A 22,615-nucleotide genomic window follows, 5' to 3' on the forward strand; every position below is an offset into this window, starting at 1 on the left:
GCTTTCTATTTTTATTCTTTACTGTGATTAAAACGAAGAAAATCTCAGAAGAGCAAAAGATTTTTTTGCTCAGTGCTGTGGCTTTTCTAAGCAATTGGCTAGCATTAAATGGCAGCCTGTATACCTAGTCTGTCTCATTACATGCACTGTGGTGCTTTGGCTTACCGCAGTTACTGTGTACTTACGTACTGCATGCCCTTACTTTGTGCAGTTCATTTTGCTGCCTTTGATGTAGCCTAATGTTAGGGTTTTTTTCAAAAATATATTGAAAACCATGTCATATTTAAAAGTAGTTGTATATTTAATGTAAAACAGTAGTTATGCGTTATGTTTTTATAGGAAAAAAAATAGATCAGTGCTTTTCCATACAAGCTGTTTGGGGGCTTTCCAGAGAGGCTTTCCAGCTTAGTTTTGGATACAAAGAGAAAAACTGAAGCTTCTGTATACATTTTATATAGCATTTCTTCTTATTAAAAATACAAAATTTTTTGTAAAAAAAAAAATAAATTCTGGAATTTTCTTTGATAGTTTTTCAGAAAAACCTAAGTCTGGTTCAGTTGTAATGCAGTAATGTTTTATCCAGATATTTGAGAATCATGGATCTAGTTCTGCATGTTTTTCCTTACAGTAGCAGGTATTGATAGTGTAATGTAGGTACCCATTTGAACCCATAGGAATTTCAGCACCAAGCATACTTCGTTTCAAATGAGGCAGTTGGTATTCTTTTTCTCCTCTCTTATTTTTAATAAAGTACATTCCTCTTCATTTGAGATCTTCCCTGTTCCCGTCTTACTTGTCACATGTAAAGCTGCTTTCCTGATCCTGCAGATCAGTCACCCTATCGATGGGCTTCCTATGTTCTTTTGACCACCCTTGTCTTACATTGATGGTTTTCATATAAAAAGAATTTGTCACCTGAGACTCACTTCAGAAGAAGCTGAAGCTTCTGAAGGAACTTGAGACACTTGAGAAGCCATACTGTAAGTACTGTTTGACCAATGTAGAAATCTGTGATCCCTTAACATGTCCAGAAGAGATAGCTGGAGGAGAAATGACAGAAAATTAGGTTGCATAATAGACAAAATATTTACCAAGTATTTTCATTTGAAAGTGGAGCTTGAATTGTGTAAAGTAAGGGCCAATGATGGTTATTAACAGTCTTTTTTTTTTTTTTTTTTTTATTCATGTAACCTTGAAGTTACTGTAGTAAGACCAAGTTTTTGCTTGGCACTTAATTTTTGACTTAGTAATGGACCTGACTTACAGGAACTTGTATCTGGTGTGCTAACACAACCTGAACTTTAGTTGAGTAAACTTGGCACTAAATTCAACTAAAGGGAGGAAATCTCAAGAGAGCAGTGGAATTTCTTTCGTTGAATAAGTATACCTCTGCATTCATGGGGAACAAACGGTAACATTTTGTGCAGGTTTCTGCTTTTGACAGTGTGTCTTTGTTTGCTTCCCAAAGGTGGTCAAGTCAAATACATTGAAAAAATCAACAACTTTATTTGGATTTTTCATTTTACTTAATGATATGGTCCCAAGGAACCCATTAAGTCTGGAATGACCTAACACTGTTGTTTGTCATTCTTTGTGTGTGAAGAATAAAGGCTCACTTGGAACAATTTAGGTTACATAAACATGCTCTTGCCTTACTGTCTTTGTGAGCTTAGAGGGGTGGGAAGCAAGTGTATCTGTCAGCATTTGTTGACGGAATTATTTGATTAGAGCATCATAGAAAATGTTTCCTTCTTGCCAGTATAAGTGTTTTCCAAGCAGTGTATGATATTACTGAACTGTTACTTTGAGAAACAATATAGTGAATTACTTGGATTTCTTGTCAAAACCTTCATGCTGATAAAGATCTTCAATTAATATGCTGTTTAGTCACAGTGTGTCAATGTTGCTTCCACTGTGTGGTCTAAGTTCAATTTACTTATTGATGGCAACAGGGTTTTATGGTATCTGTTCTGTATGGAATTCTGATCCGCAAGCACAATTCCAAGGTGACAGGATTCTAGCAGCACATTATACTAATTTGTTGAAACTGCATAGGTTTAATATGCGACAATGGTAGAGAAGAAAAGGTGTTTTGAGAACTGGGGAGCAAGACGTGGTGATAGAGGAAATTAAACTGAAAGGCCATCACACAGGCACCTCTCCCTTGTGTTAGCCTCAGATTGAAGCTATACCAAATTGGAGGTGTTGAGAGCTTGTGTATTCTTATGAGTTGTCTGCACTGGGCTTACCTGGCCACATGCTATTCTCAGATAGCTCTGGAAAAAGTTTGTGATGTGATTCTGTATGTAACTACCTGCTTTAGAGGGGTGCAGATTTTACAGCATCCTGGTTAGCTCCTCTCTGCAGTAACAAAAGGTAGCAATGTGTCTTTATTGATTTTGGGGTGTAGGCTGTACTTGCCCTTTTGATCGATCCAAATGAACTAGGGAACTGGCAGGGCTCCCAGTTTCTCGCAGTAGCCTCTACTCATCATCATTAACCTGGGTTTTGGGGGAGGATGGTAAAAATTAATCACTTGGTCAAGCATAGCAATAAACATCTTCAGTCAGGATTAATAATTGTAACTGTAATGTCCAAGCTTTTAGTTGCTTAACCTTTCAAAAAAAAAAAACCAACCCTGTCCTGAGATAAACATTTTTCAGATTCTGCAACCTCAAAAGTAATAATTTTTCATCTTTAAAAAAAATATAAAAGTTGACAGTCAAAAGCAGATTTTTTTGCATATGAAACATACAGTAGTAGTTTAGTTTTCACTTCTGCCTCAGGCTTTGAGTTTCATTTGACTCTTGTGTTTGAATTTGAAAAATACTGATTTTGTAATAAACTTGCATGTTATGTAGTGGATAATTTTCTTGTTTAGCCACTTGTGTGCTTGTACTTTGAAGAGAAAACTGTGCTTACGTGCTGTCTCTTCTGAAGTAAGCGCTTAACCGTATTTTTAATAGTATGATTTAATCTGTTTTCAAGATGGCTCGCATAACCTGCTTATGTTTGTATGTAAGACTGCATTTGTCTCTGTATGTTAGGATCTTAAGAATTAGTGTTTCGTTAGTGGCTTGTGTCCCTAAATTTTTAATGCTGTTTAGAAGGCTGTGTTGTGCTTTACTACTGGAGGCATCTTGGGCACTTAGGCTGCTTCCACACTTGAGACTGCTAATGGCTTGTTCCACAGAAAGGGGTTTTTTTATTCCCTATAAATAAATCATTTAGTTTAAATGCATTTAAAAAGAAGCCAACCTGGTGCAATGGAGACCCTTAACACACATGTATCCCTGGTCTATGCAAAACCAACAGGTGACAAATGTGATAGCAGCTCTATCTTTTTGAAGCTAAAAGTGTAAGCAGCAAGTTCCTGTGTGCGAGAAGCCTCTTAACTTTGGAAGTGCTCCATGAGGCACCTGTGTAGGATTCTCTCACTTAGGTGATTCCTCTGAATAGATCTCAGTGAACTAAAAGGTGAGGTGTAGCTGGATGCAGCAGAACTGTATGTGTGACCCTGAATTTCTTTCAGGTGTCTGGATCTTCTGGAAAGCGGTGGATTTCTTCTCCAAAGTCAAAGGAAGTAAAGTGAGAACACCAGAGACAAAGAGTAGATATCTAATAAGATAATAGTATCTTCTTTACTTCCTGGGAGGGAAAGGAGCAGAGGAGGTGAGAACTGGAAGATAAGCTGTGTGGCTCGTGAGAAGGGACAGTTAATTTGGAACACCATTTGCTCAGTCTTGATAACTCTTAGTCTTGCAGTTAGAGTTGAGGTCTTTTCAGTAGAAGGAATTTTTCCAATAGTTTTCATAGCCTTCAATATACAGAATTAGTTGAATCTTCCACATGATGGTTAGCCAAATAAAGGCAGTTGGAACTTGCTATCGGAGGTCTCTTGGATCTCCAAATGGTGTAAAATAACTTTTTTTTTTTTCCCCTACTTCTGCTCTGGGTCCTGCACAAAGCTTTCTAGTGCTGAACAGGGAAGCTCATAGCTGATTTTTTTTTTTTTTTTTAATTTTACAGCTCAGGTCCAAAATAACAGTCTAAAAGTGAGAAGAAAAGAGAATAAAACTTGCATAAGACTTTGTTAAAAATGAGGATATGAGATGTGTGTTAAACAAAAAAACCTAGATGCTATGGCTTGAAGTACGTTCTGAAATACTGAAAGACTCTGCTTTTGTCTGTGACAGAAACAGTGATTAAAATTTACCTTAGAGTTCTGGTAGCAGAATTAAGCTAATATTGAAAGCTTTTGAAAAATATTCTGTGAAGTATTTCCCAACTGTATCTGCAGGCAGGTTCCTAGAAACCTACCTGCAATGTAAGAACGGAATGTTTAAAGCTAGATCACCACTTCATACAGGAGATGTCCTGGAGTAGCTTAAAGTAATTCCCATGAAGCATTTTACAGTAATGGCTTTGCATGAAATGAAAGATGCCTTATTAAAATTGAGCAGATGTACATTTTAATCTACTGTTTGAACTGGAATTCAGTTTTGTCTTAAGGGTGATGCTTCTGAAAAGCACCATCATAAACTAACAGTTTTTAAAAAAAGAAAGCTTGCAGTTTGCAGGCTTGAAAAATATAACTAGGCAAACATGTCTGAATTCCTAAAGAGCGTATGGGTGTACTGCAGATGGGCCATACTGAATTACTTCAAACTCCCGAACTTGACATTCTGTGAGTTGTGTATATGCTAGTGTCAAATGTTACTGTATGTTGGCCTCCCTACTCCGATCTGTTTTGACCTCCTGTATTTAAATAGAATAAATATAAATCCACTGACTTGGAAATAATTGTGTGGTTTCTTGCTTTGTAGCAACTGACTGCGTGGTGGTTTTGTAGCAAAACACTAAAGTGACGGGTGGCAGGTCAGCATGGTGTTGATCTGTCTTCCTGTGATCTTGGAGGTCTCATCCAAACGACTTACAGTGCCTAAATTTCTGTAGTGAGGTGTGCCAAATACTTGCTTGTAAAACCAAATGATTGATTGGTCAAGAAACATTTGTGGCTGTCTGGCTATATATTAAAAATAATAAGGAATTGGTGGATCAGCTGAAATGAACCAAGAGCTGACTTCTAAACAGAATTTGAACAAAACCTGTCAACTTACTTCCGATTGAAAATACTGTTGTTAGATGATATTGGTAGAGAGCATGCTTTTGTTTAGTTTTCAGGTCTTTGTATTCTTTGGGCCCAGGTAGAATGAAAAGCAGTAGTGTCAAGATAAAACTCTAAATTTTGAACTCTGTTCCCCTCTTAGCATTCTTAGGATCTGCTTGACCAAAACATTTATTTAGAGTTGGAGAACGTTTCCAGTGGAAATCTGGGCTCCTTTGAGTTAAGCCCTTTACAGCAGGGCAGTGAACACAATACTGCAAGTTTGAAAGACCTTTGAGTCAGCTGATTGAAAGTACTTACTACAAAATGCTTATTCATTGAGTTTGGAGTGACCTGGGCAAAAGGTTGTTCTTACTCTTAAGGCTTTAAAAGATTCATGTATGTGTCTGGGCCTATTGAACTGTCACTAACAGCTGCTACTTTGCAATTGTGCTACCAACACTTGAGTATTCAGTGTTACAAACTCTGGCTACCTACTTGGTCACAAATTACATTGTTTAGGCTGAACTTTGAGGATGACTAAACACTGATGAAATCAATAGGACACTGGCAAAACCTTTGTTATAAGAGAATGACATTAGGTGATAGTGTAGTTCAAGTTATTTTAAATGTTATTCCCTTGTTTTGTGTGAACTTGAAATAGTATCTTCAGGCTTTTGCATAAATTGCTGCATTCAGATTGAGAAAAAAGTTTAGACTGAGAAATTCTAGATTTGTTTTTCTTTTGAGGTTTCAGGATTATTTTTGTTTCTGCAAAGATGCGCTTCCCTTGATCACATGTTCCTTGCCAAATAGAAATGAGGCAGGTCTTAAAATACTTCTTTCTGCAAAGAGAACATCTTTCCCATCTGTTATACAACTGGAATGAACCACTTCATTTCTAAAAACCTTGGTAAGAAACACTGGCACAGTAGGCACTGAATGATACTTTGTGTTTTGTTGGACTGATGGAGTTCTTAGACTCAGTTTTTGTTAATTTCCATCCCCCTTTCAGTTTCGTGCTTGGTGCTCTGATGCATCCGTTTGAATTACATGAGAGTTGTTATATCCAAGCGCTTTATCATGCACAGTAGTGGTAGGCGGTGTTCTACAGCTAACAAAAGAGGAAATCTCAACAGAATTAAAAATGTAACATCCTGCATAAAGTCTGTGTGCTTCATCTATTAATTGTTTTTTCTGACAAGAAAGTTTCTGTGTGTAAACTTTCCAGTTTATTTTTCCTTTAACAATAGTATCTTAAGCAGACCTATTTGATGTCTAGTTCTTTCTCTGTTGTTATCACTGTGTAATTTTGCAATTGTTGTGAATAACTTTCATGTTCTGTTGCATGAGTTACTGTAACATTAATACTTGTAAATTCTTTTCTGAAAACTAGCAGTTTCTTTCTCAAGTGAGGAAAATAAAATGATTGCATGGATTAACTTTTCAATAAATTGTATAATGTGCAATCATAATATTTTCTAAATGCTATTCTAAGTCAATGGAAATGCATTGATTCTGGCATAGTTATTCAAATTACACAGAAATTTTTGTATCACTTATATGAAACCGGTAGAAAATATTCCTGGACATTTGTAGTAATACACAATTAAGGAAAAGTTCATCCTATCTGTCACTGCTGTAGAGGTGATGAACAAAGAATACGGATGTACTCTTTATTTGGACAGTACTAAGTGCAATGAAGCAGTGGTGGTAGCCCTGGCAATGAGAGCTACTAGTGCTGATAATCAACACCAAGACTGCTAGTGTTACCATGCAAATCACTGTTTTGCTATTGGCAAGTGGACAAATAAAGAAAACAAGGTCAGGTTTTAGTGTGAGACCGTTCAGTTTAGACCATGGTAGCTGGCTTGGCCCTTCAGATATGTCCCAGTTCCTGTTAAGCGCAGTTATGTCAAACCTTAGTTTTTCAGTTAGTTCTTTGACAGCTTTTTCAGTTTGTGCTGTTACCAGTTATGTGCCAATGCCTTTCACACTGACAGTGATAAAAGTCACTGATTATTTTCTATGTAATGTTTGCATGTACTGCATAGTAAATAGAATTGTTCTCTTTCATACAGAAGCAAGGAATGACAAATCCTGTTACTCTGAATGACATACCAAGGGAATTACTAACCATTGATTGTTGCCTTTTAATTAATAAATGTTTTGACTGTAAACAATGTCTGGAGATGCAATCAGGCCAAAAAATAGATAATAGCATATATAGGTCTAGGTTGCTAGTTTCAGTCTAATACAGGCAAGTAATGATCACACACGATTTACAATAGTGTAGCAGTTAGACCTTACGTGAAGTCAGTTAAATGCTTTAGTCCATTTGACACAGGGACTTCTCTGCTGGCAAAGCAGTGTTTCCTAAGGTGGGACCTCATGGTGGTCTGTGGCCTCTTCTGGGTCTGGAATAAGCAAGGAATAAAATCTGTTACTGTCCTTATAGGGTCAGCTCAAGGTATGTTTATCAAGTGAAGCTAGGATGTTTTTGGTTTTACTATTCATTATTCATCCCAAATATATTATGGGAAATAAATAGAGCAAAATAGAGCAATTAATTTTTTCTAGGCAATGGATGAGGCATAATTACATTTCAAAATCCAAGTGCGTGTTTACAAGACACATGTTGGACTAACTGGGAATTGCGTAAAGTTTCGTGCTGGATTTGCACATGATTGGAAGAGGTATAGGTACAGTCAGAGTATGGAGAATTGATCTGGTGTGTTGCATTCCAAAATCTGCAATATAAAGACCTCCTTTTGAACCCTATGTCTTTGGATATTTTGTAAATAGGCTTATTTTTGACCATAATGACCGGCATGAGAATTACCCAATTTCTAAATTAGGATGTAGATTTAGCTATGAATATGGATTTACAGGAAGGGAAAGAGACAACAAGCTGTAACAACAACAACAAAATCTGTTTCTCCATAAAAATGGGCTTATCTTGAGACTTCAATTCAGGCTGCTCATTAATTATCTTATTAGAATAATTGTGCCTTGACAGCTGCAGTAGATACAAAACTGACAGATACTGGGATTTTTTTTTTTCTTGCTTTCTAATAGACTTCAGAACTTGATGACCTTTGCTGAAAATAACTTGACTAGCTGCAGCCATAACAAGACAGAACTATTTGAGAACATGTGGTGAAGGCTCAGCTGTTTGGATGGTGTTTATCATTCCATGGATGTCATAGCTAGACAAATAGAGGAAGCAGAAAAATCAGTCATGACAGTGAAATATAAAACTAAAAAAATCTTCCCTACATCATTTTTTTTTCTAGCTACTGGTGTGTTTGAGGAGTATTTCCACTATTAAAATATTGTTACTTAAAATGCTTGCTGCATTTTCTCACCTATAATGCAGGTGCATATTGCAATAGTGATACTTGGTGTTCATGCTGAGGGCCATGAGAGGTCAAACTAGGTCTTCAGCACTGCCTTCATCGTTTTCTCTCAGCATTGCCATTATCAGTCAATGTTCAGTGACAGTTTCAGTTTTTGGGTTACAAGTACAATACTTGCCAAGAAAACAAGCAAAGATCTATGGTGGACAAATAATTGGCTTTTAGCAGTTCAGCTGCCAGTGAGAACATGTTAAGCATTCTTTTGATCATTTGAAGGGTTTCCTTCACTTTCATGTTCGCTGTGTTTGCCTACTAAGATTCTAGTGGAAAACAGTTTTCTTGTAACCAAGCAAAAAATACTGTTCTAATAAAGAATTTTACCAGAGATGTTACTGCTAGCTGTTTTATTTAAATGTGGTAGAATGCTGCAGAACTAGGTGGGTAGGTGAGAAGGGGCTGGGTCACAAATTTTTCATTTGGCGGTGGTATACCTAGGTAGGAATTCATTTCTACCAGTGTTGGATTATCACAGAAGGGTGGTAGGAAGGGCGATATACTTAAGCTGTTGTAGGTCAAGTTGTCTAAATATTATCTCTCTTCATTAGCCAATTCAAGCGTTAGAGCTGACAATGATACTGTTTATTAGCAGATAATTATTTAGAAGCTGCGTCTGCTGGTTTTGTTTATCTGATATATGAATTTCCTTGTGTTTGTGAAGGAAAATGCACAAGTGTAACATATGCTTTTTGCTTAAACATGCTAAAAATTACATGTACTGGTTATCAGAATAAAGGTGTGTGCTAGTTTTGTCTGGGACAGAGTTAATTTTCTTCATAGTAGCTACTATGAAGCTACATTTTGGATTTGTGCTGAAAACAGTGTTGAAAATTCCTATGAACTAATGGGACGTGGTTTAGTGGTGGGCTTGACAGGGCTAGGTTAATGACTGGACTTAATGATCTTGATGGTTTTTATCAACCTAAACAATTCCATGATTCTGTGATAATACAGGGATGTTTTTATTGTTGCTGATCAGCACTTACCCAGAGCTGAGGCCTTTTCTGCCTCTCACCCCCCCACCAGGGAGGAGGGCCAGGGGTGCACAGGAAGCTGGGGGAGGACTCAGCTGGGACAGCTGGCCCCAACTGACCAGAGGGATAGCCCACACCATATGGCACCATGCTCAGCAGATAAACCTCGGGGGAAGGAGAAGGAATGGAGGGATGTTCACAGTGACGGTGTTTGTTTCCCAAGTCACCACTATGTGTGACGGAGCCTTGCTTCCCTAGAGATGGCTGAGCACCCGCCTGCCCATGGGACGTGATGAGTGAATTCCTTGCTTTGTTTTGCTTGTGTGCGTGGCTTTTGCTTTACCTATTAAACTGTCTGTGTCTCAACCTATGAGTTTTCTCACTTCCACTCTTCTGATTTTCTCCTCCACTGCACCAAGGGGGAGTGAGTGAGTGGCTGCGTGGGGCTGTTCCCAGCTGGGGTTAAGCCATGACAAGGTAGATTCAGACTCTTTTGAAATACACATATTTGTAACAAGAGGGCCTTATAAGAACTGTTAAGTCTATTAAAAATTTAGTTAGTCTTGAGAAAAACTGCCCTGTGCTTGAGTTTGACAGACTTGATTGATACTGATGAGCTTATGAAGTAGGATGAATGTTGATCAAGACTGTAAGAAGCTTTAGCTGCTGTTGTGGCAAAGGATGTTTCTGTATCTTAGACCATTTGAGGTTTTGGGCTAAATCATCTTTAATTTGTCACAATGCTTTATTTCTGTAATGGAAGCCTGCCCTAGAAGATACTAGATTACGCTGTCATGGTACCGTCAACTATTCTGCTTGTTAATTGCCAGGATGTACTCTCATTGCCTGAAAGGGTGGGGAACTTGTTTAGTTTCATTATGACCTTTGGTACAGTCACTTGTTTTTCTGTGCTGATGTTTCAAGCCTGTCAGCTTGAAAGCTTCAGAGTGGCTTTTCAGAGCTGTGCCTTGGAGAATGCCGGGACCGTACAAGCTGCTCTGCAGAGGTCAGGAAAGGGCAGCTCCAGCAGCTGCTGTGGTGTGGCAGCCGCTGCTGCGCCTCAGGATACAAGTGTATCCTCAAAGATAACCTTGGAGCAGTCCCCATCGCAAGTCCTAAAAAGCCTTCAGTAGGTGTAAAGGGTAAAGTTTGTCGTGTGTGGGAAAAGCCTGATTGAAGGAAAGGAAGGAAACGGGAACTTGTTTCAGGCTTCTTAATGGTGCAAATATTACAGTGATTGTCAAATGGACGTTTACCTTTATATGTGGATACAAACCTTTGAACGTGTACCGAAGAGATTCTTATCATATTGATGCAGTGTTTCGTGTTTGTTTTGGTTTTGTTTTTTTTTTTTTTTAATCCACACCCCCCACCCCCATGACTGCAGCACACAGGGCCAGCTTTAATCTTGATTGAATTTACTTTTCTGCAAATAAGTGGGTTTTGACCTCATGGTGGACATGGTATCTCATCTCCTGAAGGAATTTGTCAGATTCAGGGATACTTGGTTGAATTAGAGGCACAATTGCAAAGTAGACTGTATCAGTTAAAGTTTTCAGTTGCTTCATTTTTGCAGGTGCAGTATTCCAGTTTTCTGCTATGTTTGTGTGTTGTGCTGTGGGTACCCTGATACTCAATCTAGAAAAAATGGCCCTGTATTTAGTCAATATTTATTTTTCAACAGTATTCCCTGTCTCATTGACATATACTTAATACTGAAAACTAAAACAGTCTTTGTGGGGAATTTGTTCTGTTTTGACCAGGCAATATACTTGAACTCATTTCTTACTGCTAATTCTGCAACTTAATTTCAGGTCACCTTTTAAATTGGACCTGATCTGGTAACTTGTTAGGTTTCTTGTTCCCATATTTTATAGATTAGGAGTAGCTTTAATGCAGCAGTGATGCATCTTCAGTCAATACCAATGCTGATAACAGTTTTTAGAACTGTTACTGTTTTAGGCATCATACTGCCCTTTTCATACCGAGCATGGTGTTTGTAATAAATGAATGGACTATTCTTTAGAAGTGCCAGTGGATTTTTCTTCTAAGTATGGCTGAGTAATGTAGTTTGTCCCCATTCCAAATGTCGGAATTTAAATACCTTAATTGATCTTTGTGCCCATTTCCCAGTCTCCTCCTCTTGCTGTTACAGAGCAGTAGGAATATTGTTGAAGTCAGTGTCTAGGGTGGCGTAAAGGTTGCATAGCGAAGAACAGAATTTGTCACCTTTATTACTGTTTGTTTGAAGTGGCAAGCTACAGAGCATTATATTAGAAAAAAATGATTAGAATATTCTGGCAGGAGATGGTGGTATTTGGAATATTAAGGAAAACTTACCTTTCAAAATTATTCAGTGTTACATCACTGTGTAAAGCAACTTGTGTGGCTAATCAGTTGTCATTCCTCGGCTTCCTTAGCTTGCCAGCTTTTTGGAATGATGAAGTCCTCCTCACCTAGACAGAAATACTAGGTTGGCAGTTGATACCAAGGTCTCAGAAAAGCTCATCTGACTAGTTGCTTGTTTTCAGTGGTGTAATTAAGCACATCAGGCTAGAGATGTAGTAAACTGTTTAAGCAAATGTAGTAAACAGTTAAAACAAATCTTTGAAAATAATGTAACTGCGTATGAAGTCTGTATGAACTGGAGGTCAACTATCTCTGTGCTTTCACAATCATTTTTAAGACAGTATAATGCTTGTAACTGAAAAAGGTATATGCAAAACCAGCTGTTAGTTTTTGGTCTTAGTTACAGGATTAGTTCTCATTTCTCATTTGGACCAGTGGATAAGCCCAACTCACAGGAAGTGATCAGTAGATCTAAAACAATGGAAGCAGAAGTTGCAAGGAAAGGAGATACACCTTTCCAGTGGAAAAGGAAGGATCCTAAACTGAGCTGAACCAACTTCAGAACTGGGTAACTTGTCCTTGGTAGCCTTTGTAGGAACTGAGAAAATGACTTTGTTCACAACCTTCAGACTTAATATACCCTACTAGTTCCAAATCTGTAGTCTTAATCATGTGTGTACACCATAGAGTGTTCATTGTAGGAATCCTCAGATGTACAGTTCATAGAAATCTGCTTCCTGAGGAATAAAACTTAGTTTCCAATAGCATTTTTTAAATACTTCATACTGTTAACTTTCATAGCAGAAGATAGGGGTGGTATTAACAGATGGTAACTCAAGCCTACTTGGGCCATTCTTGGTGACTGCTTTAACATGTGAAAGAACAGTGTTAGCAAAGGGCCAGGCAGGTTCTGATGTTTTCCTGTTGTTGCCCTCTGAAGAAAGCTTTGTTCATCTTTTTCCATAGACAGGGATGAAACCTGGAGGAAATAGCTGTCCTCACCATAACTTAGCCTGAGTTACTTCTCTTCGGGCCGCTGCATGGCCCACACAAACCTTTTTTTTCTCCTTTACCTCAGAAAGAACAGATGAAGACTCATTTGTGATATATATGACTATGACTGTCATGCCATGTTTGCCTGGGCCCCAGCAACCATGTGAAGTTAAAATACACAATATGAAACCTCCTTGCATATATGCAAAACAGTTTTCTTGTATGTTTTATTATCTGAACATCTTTAGTACTTGGTCATCTTCAATTTGAGAGGCTTTATCGACACTGTGGGCAGGGTACTGCATGTGCTGCTTCATGGCTGGCACACGGATCTGTAGCCGTAGTGGTGGGACCTGCTTTGTCCCTCCATTTGCACATATCTGGATGATCTGGGGACCCAGGCATTTCATGAAGAGTATTCCCCATGATGTAGAGACACAGTAACTTGGAGGCCAGGCTCTTCACTGTCTTTTAGCTATGGAATCCCTCTCACCTGATCAGAGCCGTTAATGACTTACAGTTACTCCCAGAATGTGGTGTGGGTTTTTGGTTTTGTTTTTTTTTTTGGAGGGGGGGGTATGTTTTGTTTGTTTTAACAAGCCTGTTACAAGGTTATCTTTTATTTTTCTCTCCTGCTGAAGCTGTATCTGAATCTTTCCCTTTGCATCAGATTTTTCACTCGTGTTTCAAAAGTAATCATTAATGTTAAGGTTTTATCGGTAAAAGCTGGTTTTATACAGTGTAACTGCTTGTGCAGTACTTCAAATGCAGCTCATTTCAGTGGTACACCGGTTCAGAAGGTGATGAAGAACTCTAGCACATGGATTGGAATAACTGGGAAGGCAGACACCTCTTCACCTCTTTAGTAGTTCTTCTGCCAAAATGAAGCCATTATTTAACTATATCTTTTTTTCCTTTCGCTGGGAGAATTTTTTTCCCAAAGGACTGTATTTAAGGAAATATACAGTGAGTTGGTTTTATGCAGGGTGCTCTTCAGGTGGGACCTAGTTGGGTGCTGATGGCCTCTACTGCTTGACATACAAATAAAATTGCCAACACAAGTCCTTTCACTGTTTCAGCACAGGCAGCACAAGAGCAGTGCACAGATAAAAGCAGTTCTGAGGTACAAGATTACCAAAAACCTATAAAAGCATGCTGGAGTAAGTAGAGAAGTCCCCCAAATAAATCACATCTTCCCACATTGTTGAAATGCCCTGATTTTTCTGCTGTAGTTGTAAATTGAGAGTGATCAAAGTTACTGTGTTTAATATGAAGTGCCTTCTTTAAACTGCTCAGGTGAACTCTGAGTGAACTAATACAATGGGAGAAAACCTGGTCTAGACAATCATTTTACGTCACTGCATGTTACAAATTAGTAGACATATGGTAAGCAACAGGATATTCGTCACACTACATAACAGATGATTGTCAGCTTTCCCGGTCCCCTGAGCCGGAGACGAGGATCCATTTGTTTCTTCTGTCAAGACAATTCTGTACTACCCCATATACTATGTTAGTTACAAGGCTGCTATTTAGTCATAAATGTGGTTGTTCTTATGCTGCTTCCTTAACAACAAAGTTTTAGCTGGCTTTTGTAGTGAGTCATAAAATAGGCAAAATCCTCTTCAGCTGTAGAGTTTCTTGATACATAGCTTACTAGTGCCACAGTAGGTTAGCCATTTTCTTAAAAAAAAAAACCCCCACACACAAAAAAAACCACCACACAAAAAAACCCCCCAAAACAAAACAAAAAAACCAAAAAGCCAAACCCAACAAAAAAACCCCACCACCACGGCTCCTACTGCCCTAAAAAGCAGAATGTGTTAAACAGAGATAGCAGTACATTTCAAATCCCAAATTAAATTTTACTGTATAGCAAAAATGGGAGAACAAACCAATCCAAATTACTGTTTTGATTATTTTGCACTGGAATTTTAAAAATCAGGAGTGTGCCTAGAATATAAAATATCCATAGCTTATGTGGACTTTTTGGAATCCCTTACACTAATCGGGTATGTGTCAAATTTTACTACTTATTAAACATTAAAATGACTTAATATATTGACTTCACAAATAACTTCTAGAATAGTGTCAGATACCGAAAGTCAAAACTTCTGAGGCTTAGACTGTGCATGCCGAACTTGCTTAGTGGTGTCAATCATAGTAGTGTTTTCTGCTGCAGACTTCAATGCTGGTGAGTTTAGAAACTTCAGGTGCAGTAAGTAGAAAATCTGGCATGTTCTGCAGTAGGTGAAAGACTTAACATGAGCAATGACAGAAGAAAATACACACTGAAAATGTATTAAAAACATAAACCATCTGAAAACCAGCAAAACAGAAGCAGTTTGGTGATGTGGATTTTGTTAAGCCTCAGTACAATACTGAAGACAGTGAAGGGAATTCCTCCAGTGTTGTTCCTGCTTGTTTAAGTTTTGCACAGGATGGTATATTCATACTGATTTGTATCCCATCAGGATCTCGGGTGCATCTAGCAAGAGGGGATAGACTCAGAGTTCACTGTGGAATCGGGCTGTTGGCAGTTGTGGAGAGTTTGGTTTTTGTTGGGTTTTCTTTTTAGTGAAAGCTAGCTTTTAATTTTCAATTTTGAGGAACAATGAAAAAAAATAAATTGCAACTCTATAGTATCTCCACCTACCTTGTGAATATCCTAGAGAAGGCTTGGTTTCTTTCTTACATGTTCCAGCATACAAACACCTACACTTACACTCTTGTCCCAAGAGACAGTCTCAGCCATTCTTTTAAAAAAAAAGTTTCATAAAATTAAATACTTAATTTTTGTTTGATCCTGTGTCTTAAAGGCTAAAAATTAATTACATGCTTCCCTTCCTCTTACTGGTTTTGTAAGTACTAATAGTTACTGTTATTACTTTATTGTAATATCTTATTTCATGTGTCAAGTGCAGTGGATTTACTGATGTTCTGATAGCTTCTACCTTACAAATTCCTTTTTGTTAGAGAATTTATTTTTTTTTATTGTTACCGTTTATTAGCAGAACACCTTCCCATGTGAATTTCAGAGGTTGTGCTTCTATTCTGAGCTCTTGTTTGTACCAGACTTCACAGCTCTGAAAGCTGTACCACGTCTTGGGTATGTAGTCCTACTACATTTGAGCTGCGCATGCACAAAATAACCACATGCGCTGCACACAAGGAGGCAAATCCGTCTGGAATCTCCTGTGCAAGGCAAGCTAGCTTGGCATTTAGCCATGTCCAGCATTCCTGTGAGATTACTAGCAAAACCAGCAATGCAGTCGATTACTGTTAAGAGCAACAGTTTATAAAGGAAAGTGCAATAGGGAGGTAGGTGCTATCATTGTGAAATATTTCTTACTGTCTGTTAGAAAAGTACAAGTGTTCAGGGAGAACTAAGTCCAAGATTTCAAATTCTCTTACAGGAAATCTGGCAGTACTTAACTGATACAGGAACTTGAAACCTATTTTATTAACCTTTCAAAGAAATATAATGTAATTCTTGAAGGGTTTACAGTGATAATATAATAAGGCTTGGGGCAGGTGCACAGTAGGAATTTCAAAAGCATCAAAGCCTGTAACTCAAATCACTGCGATGAGCAGAGATGCTTCTTGAAAAGGAACTGAGAATCCCGTGAAGTAATGTTTTTAGAATTGTACGCCTGAAATTCAGTATTTAAGCAAGACTCAGGTTGGACTCACTGAACTTCAGGCTTTTCACTCTTGTGCCAGAATTGGGATTCATAGGTAGTAAACAGCAGCTCAGTCAGAAGGAAATACAGTCTGGAATGCGCTTAATCACTCCTTGGAAGCGCCTGTATGGCTTGCTCAAATAAATAGGAGCTCCTAGGGAAATTATTCAGTTTTAAGTCAATGAATCCAGCTTGCAGTCCGCATTGCCATCTTTCATCATTTTGTGCACAAGTGTCTCATTTGTATTCCATGAAGTCCCACTTCTGTATCTCCTGGTATTAGCTGAGAATTTCAGCTTTGTTTAGTTGTGAAGTATCTACCCGAAGCTTGAAAAGACATTTGAGTTGTCCCCTAATCAGAAGTTAGGTTAGTTTCAGGTACAGAAGGTAAGAGTGTTTCATTTTAATTTCTTCCTAAGTTTTCATTTTGAAGTTTTTAACTGCCTTGGCCTAAATAGCTGATACTGGCAATACTGCTGAAATGTGCTGTTCCTGGAATTGCTAGATGCATGCATTAAAATAAATTAGAACTCCAGCAGGTGTCTGATGAAACAATTTACAATGTTTAGCTTAAACTAGTTTTAAGCACCCATTCTTGCCAGTATTACTTTACATAAGTGATTTAGATTCTGATTTTCTTTTATGGGCTCACTTGAGGGAAGAATGTTTGCCTCTGATTCTCTTACTTGGTTGGCTGGAGGAAAATGTGTGAAATATACCTTCTTGGAAGGGTACAGGATCGAGTCCCCAGAATAAAAGTTTTCTCAGGCAGCACCAGAAGTCCCAGAAGCATATGATGCTTCTCCCTTGGCATGACACCACTATGGAGCGTGCCCTCAGGGAAACTTTTTATCTAGACAAGTATGCAGTTCCTTTCTGTGCTGAGGCTGCCAATTAGTGCCAATTAAGATGGCACTTCTGGTTTTGGTCACTAGGAAATAAGCTGTATACAGACAAATCCATTCCACAATTTTAAAAATTGTGAATACTTTTAGGTGGGGGGAATGGATTGTAACTGTTCAAAATCAAAGGTTCTGAATCTGAGTAAGAGATGTAGAATAACAGCAAAGGAACAGCTGTGAAATTAGCTTAATATAGGACAGAATACTTTACCTGTTACACTATATTTTATTTCAGGGTGCCAGAGCAATCCCTGGGAAGTGTTCAAAGCAGTATGTTAACATTTCTTCTGATAAAAGAGAGAGCTTTGGGCCTTGGCATTTCTTTCCCCACTGCCACCTCGGATGGGCAGTGCTGACCACCCTAAACCCTGTGCGCCTGGCTTGGTTGAATGAGTTTTGTAGTCTTAATGTTAGCATTCCTGCTCCTAAGGGAAACAGATTAATTTTAATAAAGCTTTTAATTTTAAAATAAGTTATTTAATGTGCTGGTTTTAAAGAAAAATAAAAAATCTTCTTTATACAATGGTAGAAGTCTTTAGAAAGAAAACCTCCCTGATTAAACAGTTCCTTAATTAAAAAAAAAACAACCTGGCCAAACAGGTTAAAGTAACAAGCTATTTCTTCAGCTGTAAATGTGTAATCAAGTATTGACTGTGTTGAGAAATTATTTTGTATATGAATACTTAGATTACATTTCAAGTGGCCCAGGAGCTCTGAGTGGCTTTTGGTTCATTTACATGTTTTTTGGTGACAGGGATGTATCTAATGCAGTCTTCTGGAAAGCAACACGGTTTACTTAACTAACTTTCCCCTTTTAGAATGATAGAGAAAACACATTTTTTTTCATGTTCACTTATCTTTAAACAAATTTCACACCAGACTCTCAGAATTTTGCTTTGAAATAAACTGCTGTGCTAAAAAAAGTCTCTTGTTGATCTGCAGCAGCATCTCAAAAGCAGAGAAAATCATTGGGTTGAATTAGGATCAAATATTTAGTAAGCACTGGTAGATGAGTTGAGTGTATTCAATGATGGAGAAATTGTGGTAATTTGTTGTAGTAGTAACACACGAGGCATGCATGATTGAATAAATCTGAACAGATACTTTTCCTTGTGGATTGTTTTTCGTCTGGAGCACAAGTTTTGTTTACATAGTATATCATTTTTCCATCATTCTTGGGTATCTGAATCAAAAATTATTTTGAAGACTATCTTGTTAAATTGATAGGTTAAGGTGCCTAAGGGTATTGTATTTCCTCAAACATTTTTAAGTATCATTTTTCACCTGTAGTAAGTGCAAGTATGGGGAAATTGGTGAGATGATGAGAAATGAGTTTACTCATGAAGAGCTTGTGCACTGCATCTTTAGTGTCCAAGTACTGCAGTCTGTGATAATGAGCCAAACAAGAAGCATCTAAGAACCCAGGTGAGAAAACTAAATATGAATTATAGCTTACACTTTTTGTATTATAGCCAGTTGGCTAAATTCTGTCCCTTATCATTGGGACATGGTTCTTGTTGATTTACTAGAAATCAGTCACTATTGAGAATAAAACTTTGTTCTATAACTTAGAGATGCAACCTTGACTATTTACCACAAACACTGTTCTCTTTTACTGAAGACTGGAACTGTCACTCAAATTCATAACTGTGTCCTTTCCAAGCTACAATGCTTTATTGCATCTTTAGTGGAGACAGATAAAAGCAAGTGTGAAGTCACAAGTTGGTATGGCTACGATGAACGGAGGAGATGCTGCAGCCAGCAGTGGTCTGAACGTACTCATCAGCAATATGACCTTTTTTGAGATAGATGCCAAAGCTCTGCCAATGTCCCAAGATTTCAGAAGGAAGAATTGCAATCAATTTTATTGTTGAGTCTTACTTCTAGAATAGTATCTTAAGATTTGTAACAGTGAACAGTGATCATAGGACAATCTGCCTTCTTTTTAAAAAGAAATTTCGAAATTAGGGCTGAACTTTTCCAAAACCCAAGAAGCACTGCTCAAAGGGAGTTGCTTTCTCTACTTAGTCTCTGGACCTCAAAAAAAGTCTTTGCAAACTAATGTAGGTAAAATTAAACCGTGTAGCCTGTGGCACCCCCTTCAAAGCTTTAAATGTAAATGGAAGTGTTGGAATCAGGTAACTGTTTTCCAGCTATATTTTTTAATGGTGCTTAGCGTACTACTGAAACTATAGAAAGCAGTTGTTTCTGTCCCTGTAAAATTGTTGAGGAACAGTGGAAGGAGGAAACTGTCTGAGAGTGGCCTGATGGCAGAGAGTGCAGCATGTTGATGGCATTTCAGTTTCAATCTCTTAGACACCATTAAAAAGGTAACGGGGTGGTGTCATCCCTGCTAGTAAAGCGATGAGCTCAAAAACTAGAGGGTCAACGCAGGAAAGATGCTGAAGTGCTAGTTGTTATGATCTTCTCTGGGCAGCATCTGTGGTTGTCAGCAACCCACACTGATTAGTGCTTGTGATTCCAACAGCAGCCCTCTTCAGAATTTAAGTAACGAGCAAGAAGAGGCTGCAGTTTTTCAAGTTTAGTAAGGGTGCTGTAATGTCAGTGCAGTAAGGGTGCTGTAATGTCAGTGCTGTGTTTGGCCGGACCAATGCATGCAAACCCTTAGATGTTTTCTCACTGGGTAAATGCTTTGTGTGGTCTGTTTGTGACAGCACCCTAGCAGTGTGCGTTCACGTCCCCCAAGCTCGTGCGGTCTGGTAGCTGATTTAGCACAAGGACAAGCACCGCAGTAGCGCAAGGTGATTGTAGGCAAGCCAGAATAAAAGTGCTTGGCAGTGTTAAGTCACTGAGGTTTCTTTGTTAAGTAGGTGTTTTCAGATGCTCGAGAAACCCTAACCCAGGTTTCTGTGTAGTGCTTTTCATCCCATTGCATCTGATTCCTGAGTACTTTCCAGTTAATTGTATTAACTTTCTCCCTAGTGTACCAGGCTAGTGACATTAAGACCTTTTCAGAACTAAACCTGGTCAAATAAGGTAATTGCTAAAGAAAAAATGGACGTGGGAAATTTTTTGTGGCTGTTGAAGGAAAGGTATTTCCAAAAAGTGTTCTATCACAGGATAGGAATGTTTTCATTAAGTTTTACACAAATATTATTCTATTTGGCAAACTCTGCTTGACAATGCAGTAGATGCATGCTTTGTAACTTAGTAGTGATGCTACTCAAAACAGGCTTTAGAAGTTCATCTAGGAGGCAGACTAAGGAAATGCAGAAGCTACATGAGTGCTGGTAGTAGGGGAAGAGGTTTATGGGTGGAAATTTTCATTGTATTTGGCGATAGTATGTGGGTAGTACAAAACAGCAGTTACTCAGAAGTTTGCCGCCTCTCCCAAGCCTAGGCAAATACTTCATGGTTCCTGGTGTCATACTCAAGATTTACAGCCAGAAGTTGGAATATGAGTGCAGAAACACCCATTTATTGGTTTTTTGGGGGTTTTTTTGTCTTATTGTTTATTGTTTAGTTTATTGTTAGTCTGTCAATGTTTTAAGTTCAATCAAAACAAGTCAGTGCAAAGCTTGTTGGTGTTTACTATTAATGGCAAGAATTTTATGTGCTGGGCTACTCTGGACATGGCAAGATCGGCATAGATATTCCAAGTTTCCTGTGGCTTGTCTGTCATCTTCAGTTATGAGTTAAAGGGTGTGTCAGGAGATGCCTCAAATCTTAGATTTCTTATGTGCGTCTGGAAGCTACTCCTGTTGGAGCTGTTAGCTGCCTAGTGCTGTACGCAACCAGATTCATGTTTACTAAAGTGGGTGTCTTAAGAGATTTTCTGCGTCAATTTTATTTGTTACCAGTTTCCTAATCCCTTCTTGTGAACATTTAGTTATGAGGCCTCCAGTTCTCTCAGTGATTTTGGAAACATTTCATTAGTAATTAACTTTTAATTGAAACTTATTCTCTTTATAGCAAACCTGAGATTGCTGTGATAAGCAACTTGATCACTCTTCAGGACAGTAATTCTGAGGGAAGCTTAGTTACAGACCTTACGCAGTTACTTTATGCCATCCTGTAAGTCAGCTTTAATTGTATTGACCTTTAAAGAGAATTTAAGTGAAAAAAATCTACTATTTTTACCAAGGGGGGGGGGAATACTGTCCCAAAAGTACTTTTACGTAGAACTATGTTGTTATGGTGAGAGTGACCCTTAGTAGGTAAGAGTAATAAGTATTATTTCACTGTTTAAAAAAAATAATAAAAAATTACATACTGGAACTGCATGGCCTGTCAAACAGATTCTTGTAAAAAATGCCTTTGTAAACTTAAGTGGAAATTGTTGCCTTCACATTTGTGAACATTTTGGGGGTTTGTTTTTTGGTTTGGTTGGTTTTTTTTCTATGTGGGAAGAGTCTGTGTTAGAGTTTCTGACACTGCAGCCTTAGGACCAGAAAAATGTGAGAACTAAGACCTCTGTAAAACTGAAAGCAGACATGTCCATTTTTTCTGCAACAATGTCTTTTCCATTAGAAATAGGACTTAATATCATCACTGCCTAACAGCTGCTGCTTAAATACTCCACACTGAGGACAGCCGCTGAACCACTCGCTCTGTAGACTAAATTGGAAGAAGCATGTCTGATGAGCATCTGCAAATGATAGCTGGAAGGCAAAACTCATGACAGCTGGACCAGGGAATATAAAGACAGTCATGCTTAGTGTTCTGCAAAGACCAGCACTTGAGGCCCTGGTGAATAAATAGGGGTCATAGAAGATGCATTCTCACACACGGTCTGTAATTATACACACCATTTCGTGTATGTGATACTAATTACATACACAATTTCTGGCATGCTGGTCCTCATGTTTACCCAAGTACAGAATTTACATGTGACTTTTCTTTGTGTGTATGCAAGTTTTATCACTTTCGCACACAATCATCTGAAAAAGTGAGGGCACATTGTTGTATGTAGCAGGGTGTGCTCATCTATGGGCTGGGTCAAGACTGTCCCAGAATCATACCCAGCTCTTACAGCCTTGGAAGGATATGTGTTTTGATTATGAAATAAATTATTGGACAAAATATTTACCATGGTCAAACCATAATGTTTTAATTTTTTTTTCCTCACTTCTTGTATATTCCAGAAAGAGCGTGTCAGATACTGCATGAATTAAAAGCAGATTCTTCAGCTAGGTATTGGTAATGTTCTGTACAACTCAATGTGGCTAAT

General features: G+C 38.2%; 1 protein-coding gene across 4 annotated transcripts in view; it reads left to right on the plus strand.

Annotated features, from left to right (window-relative positions):
- SORBS2 (sorbin and SH3 domain containing 2) overlaps positions 1–22,615 on the plus strand; it is a 248,739-nt gene that overhangs the window by 102,075 nt on the left and 124,049 nt on the right. The window lies entirely within an intron of this gene.

This window comes from Falco rusticolus, chromosome 1 (assembly GCF_015220075.1).
Source record: "Falco rusticolus isolate bFalRus1 chromosome 1, bFalRus1.pri, whole genome shotgun sequence".
NCBI classification, from domain to species: Eukaryota; Metazoa; Chordata; class Aves; order Falconiformes; family Falconidae; genus Falco; species Falco rusticolus.